General features: G+C 39.5%; 1 pseudogene; it reads left to right on the forward strand.

The window, feature by feature from the left end:
* The first annotated feature begins 501 nt into the window (after positions 1-501).
* On the forward strand, positions 502-2,790 carry LOC112824415 (RNA-binding protein EWS pseudogene; annotated as a pseudogene).
* Positions 2,791-5,403: the final 2,613 nt, after the last annotated feature.

Below are 5,403 nucleotides of genomic sequence, written 5' to 3' on the forward strand. Positions count from 1 at the left end.
GGGAGGGATGGGGGGGCTGGGTGATGGACATTGGGGAGGGTATGTACTATGGTAAGTGCTGTGAATTGTGTAAGACTGATGAATCACAGACCTGTACCCCTGAAACAAATAATACATTATATGTTAATAAAATACAAAATTAAAAAAAAATAAATCAGGAAATAAATGTTAAAAAAAGTTAATAAGTCTATAACTTAGAAGAAAAATATAATTAAAAAATACTTGATAAACCCAAAAGAAGACAAGAAAGGAGAGAAAAGGAAAGCTAGAACATATAGTGTAAGTAGAATAAAATATTAAGAGGATAAATTTAAACCCAAATGTATAAATATAAATAAATTTAAACCCAATAATGAAGTTATTCAATTATCTAATAGTCAAAGATTATCAGGGTGGACAATTAATAACATATGCTGCTTATAAGAGATGAAAATAGATATAAAGACACAAGAAGTTGGAAAGTAAAGTAAATGAAAAAGGGTGTAACATTGAGGAGAGAACGAGAAGGAAGGAGAGAAAATGGTGTCCACGGATTACAGTACCTACAGCCAAGCGGCAGCCCAGCAGGGCTACAGTGCATACACCACCCAACCCACTCAAGGATATGCACAGACCACCCAGGCATATGGGCAGCAAAGTTATGGAACCTATGGACAGCCCACTGATGTCAGCTATACCCAGGCTCAGACCACTGCGACCTATGGGCAGACCGCTTATGCAACTTCTTATGGACAGCCTCCCGCTGGTTATACTACTCCAACTGCCCCCCAGGCATACAGTCAGCCTGTCCAGGGGTACGGCACTGGCGCTTACGATACCACCACTGCTACGGTCACTACCACCCAGGCCTCCTATGCAGCTCAGTCTGCTTATGGCACTCAGCCTGCTTACCCAGCCTATGGGCAGCAGCCAGCAGCCACCACACCTGCAAGACCACAGGATGGTAACAAATCCGCTGAGACTAGTCAACCTCAATCTAGCACAGGGGGTTACAACCAGCCCAGCCTAGGATATGGACAGAGTAACTACAGTTATCCCCAGGCACCTGGGAGCTACCCCATGCAGCCAGTCACAGCACCACCATCTTATCCTCCTACCAGCTACTCCTCTACACAGCCGACTAGTTATGATCAGAGCAGTTACTCTCAGCAGAACACCTATGGGCAGCCGAGCAGCTATGGACAGCAGAGTAGCTATGGTCAACAAAGCAGCTATGGGCAGCAGCCACCCACTAGTTATCCCCCCAAACTGGATCCTACAGCCAGGCTCCAAGTCAATATAGCCAACAGAGCAGCAGCTACGGGCAGCAGAGTTCATTCTGACAGGACCACCCCAGTAGCATGGGTGTTTATGGGCAGGTGTCTGGAGGATTTTCCGGACCAGGAGAGAACCGGAGCATGAGTGGCCCTGATAACCGGGGCAGGGGAAGAGGGGGATTTGATCGTGGAGGCATGAGCAGAGGTGGGCGGGGAGGACGCAGTGGAATGGGCAGCGCTGGAGAGCGAGGTGGCTTCAATAAGCCTGGTGGACCCATGGACGAAGGACCAGATCTTGATCTAGGCCCACCTGTAGATCCAGATGAAGACTCTGACAACAGTGCAATTTATGTGCAAGGCTTAAATGACAATGTGACTCTAGATGATCTGGCAGACTTCTTTAAGCAGTGTGGAGTTGTTAGGATGAACAAGAGAACCGGACAACCCATGATCCATATCTACTTGAACAGGAAACAGGAAAGCCCAAAGGTGATGCTACAGTGTCCTATGAAGACCCACCAACTGCCAAGGCTGCCGTGGAGTGGTTTGATGGGAAAGATTTTCAAGGGAGCAAACTTAAGGTTTCTCTTGCTCGGAAGAAGCCTCCAATGAACAGCATGCAGGGTGGTATACCTCCCCGTGAGGGCAGAGGGATGCCGCCGCCTCTTCGTGGAGGTCCAGATGGCCCAGGAGGTCCTGGGGGCCCCATGGGTCGCATGGGAGGCCGTGGAGGAGACAGAGGTGGCTTTCCCCAAGAGGGCCCCGGGGTTCCCTCGGGAACCCATCCGGAGGAGGAAATGTCCAGCACCAAGCTGGAGACTGGCAGTGCCCCAATCCGGGGTGTGGAAACCAGAACTTCGCCTGGAGAACAGAATGCAACCAGTGTAAGGCCCCGAAGCCTGAAGGCTTCCTTCCACCACCCTTTCGACCCCCGGGTGGTGACCGTGGTAGAGGCGGCCCTGGTGGCAAGCGCGGCGGAAGAGGCGGCTTCATGGACCGCGGTTGTCCCGGTGGGATGTCCAGAGGTGGCCGTGGTGGAGACAGAGGGGGCTTCCGTGGTGACCGGGGCATGGACCGAGGTGACTTTGGTGGAGGAAGATGGGGCGGCCCTGGTGGGCCCCCTGGACCTTTGATGGAACAGATGGAAGGAAGAAGAGGCGGGCGCGGAGGACCTGGAAAAATGGATAAAGGCGAGCACCGTCAGGAACGCAGAGACCGGCCCTACTAGACGCAGAGACCCCGCAGAGCTGCAATGACTACCAGATTTATTTTTTAAACCAGAAAATGTTTTAAATTTATAATTCCATATTTATAATGTTGGCCACAACATTATGATTATTCCTTGTCTGTACTTTAGTATTTTTCACCATTTGTGAAGAAACATTAAAACAAGTTAAATGGTAGTGTGCCGAGTTTTTTTTCCTTCTTTTAAAAGATGGTTTAACTAAGACTAAACAATGGGAACCCCTTGTGAGCATACTCAGTATCATTGTGGAGAACCAAGAGGGCCTCTAACTGTAACAATGTTCATGGTTGTGATTTTTTTTGTTTTTTGTTTTTTGTTTTTTAAATAAAATTCCAAATGTTTATTAAAAAAAAGAAAAAGAAAAAGGGTGTAACATTGAAACAGCAACTAAAATAAACTTTATGTAAACTATGCCATTATCAAACATAATAGACAGACTTTAAGACAGGAAGCATTCCTGGAGGTAAAGAGAGGCATTTCATAATGATAAAAAAGGGTCAATTTACCAGGAATGCATAGCAATGTTAAATTTGTGTGCACCTAAATTATATAGCTTATAAAACAAAAACTGAAAAAATTAATATATAATCCACTTTAACACAAAATTCCCAGAAAGTTATAGAAGAAGCAGGCAAAAACAATAAAGATAGAATACCTGAAAAGAAAGATTAATAAACTTTGCTCTAATTGATAATTGAGAGCATATACATATACATAATACAAATATACATAAGTGCACATAGAATATTTTACAAAATTTTCATATGCTTGACTACATTAACATAAAGCAATTTCAAGATTTCAAATAATTAAGGTAATATGTAGTGTGTTTTCTGACCACAGTAGATTTAAGTTTGAAATCAGTAACTAAAAAATAATTAGAAAATTCCTTAAAGCTTGAAAATTAAATAAAATTACACATGAGTAAAATCATATGGTATTTGTCTTTCTCTGATTTATTTCGCTTAGCTTAATTTAAAAAAAAGAAAAATAAGCTATAAGTAAAAGAATTGTCAATAAAATATTAGAAAATATTTTGAGATTTATTAGTTAAATTGTAATGAAAAGAGAATATATAAAATTTGTGGTATGGAGCTAAAGCCATCTTAAAAGACAATTTTTTTTATCCTTCAAAGTATATATTTGAAGGCTTGAAACTAATGGTCTACACGGATCCATCTGAAGAAGCTAGCAAAAAAGCATCAACTTAAATCTACATAATGTAGAATGAGGGAAATAATAAAAGAATTTAATGAAATAAAAAAGAAACATAGAGAATATTAGCAAAACCAAAAGTTGTTTATTTCCAAATGACAAAAATTAATAAATAGCAAAATTACCAAAAAATAATAAAAAGGAACAAATGAATAATATCAGGAATGATTGGGGATCCATTACAATAAAGCCTAAAAACATTAAAATGTAATCAGTAAATATTATAAACACTTTTTGCCCCCCAAGTTGAAAGTTTAGGTAAAATGAAATCAGAATCATATCTATAAAACATTTTTTCAAAAAATACAAAAGAAAGAATGATTTCTAACTAATCTTTGAGGTCAGCATAACCTTGATACAAAACTTGATAAAACCAGAAGTTGCCAATCTTTGTATGAACATGGATTAAGTATCTTAAAATGATATTAGAATGTCAGATTCAACAATGTATATAAGTTATAATAATACATCACTACCTTGGCCTTTTTACAGAAATATATATTTTGTTTAGTATTAAAAAAATCAATGAAATTCTAGGGTAAAATGAAGGGGGGGAAATTGGAGGGGGAGATGAACCATGAGAGACTATGGATTCTGAGAAACAAACTGAGGGTTCTAGAGGGGAGGGGTCTGGGGGATGGGTTAGCTTGGTGATGGGTATTAAAGAGGGCATGTATTGAATGGAGCACTGGGTGTTATAAGCAAACAATGAATCATGGAACACTACATCAGAAACTAATGATGTAATGTATGGTGATTAACATGACAATAAAATTTTAAAAAAATGAAATTCTGATTTTACAGTAGAAAAACCTGGCAAACTCCATTTTAACCAAGTAATCAAAATTAATGTCACTGTTATTGAGACAGACATTATGTATCATCTGTAACATCATGTATCCCCTATTGCATTGAGAAGGACACAGTTTCACTTTCTGGGTATTCTCACCAAAAGTGCATAGCATGAATCTCATCATGAGAAAATACTAGACAAAACTCAGTTGTGAAGCACTTTATGAAATAACTAGTCAGAATGCTCCAAAAATATCTAGGTCAAGAAAATCAAAGATGTAGGTGCATTTGTAAATTAAAATATACAAAGAGACTTTAATTAAGTGCAATGCATTTAGGATTAGCAATGTGTTTAGGATTATTCATTGAATCTTATACCAGGAAAGGAAGAGCTAAAATCATTATTTGGACAATTGATGTGTTCAATTTAATGTGCATTGTTAACTTGGTTATATATGAGAATCTGTTTGTTCTTAGGAAATACAGACTGAACTTTTAGTGGTAAAGGAACATGATGTCTCCAACTTACTTTCAAATGGTTCAGAAAAAAAATGTATATATTCTAGAATAAGTGAGAGAGTAAAAGTGAGTAAAAAAAATAGAATGAATGGGGAAAATTGTAAATGATTGTTGAATCTCTTTATTAAAGAGTATATGTAGGAAGATGGCAGAGGAGTAGGAGACCTGGATTTCGTCTGGTCCCAGGAATTCAGCTGGATAGGGATCAAACCATTCTGAACACCTACGAACTCAAGAGGAGATTGAAGAAAAGAATAGCAACAGCTCTCTGAACAGAAAAGCAACCACTTTTTGGAAGAATCATATTCTATCCCTTCATAGTAGTTACCCTTATTTTTGGTATATATATATATATATGTTGTCTCTCTTTAAAAA

This window comes from Callorhinus ursinus, unplaced genomic scaffold (assembly GCF_003265705.2).
Source record: "Callorhinus ursinus isolate GAN/ISIS: 27379988/994484 unplaced genomic scaffold, GSC_fseal_2.0 scaffold9, whole genome shotgun sequence".
Classification (NCBI taxonomy): domain Eukaryota; kingdom Metazoa; phylum Chordata; class Mammalia; order Carnivora; family Otariidae; genus Callorhinus; species Callorhinus ursinus.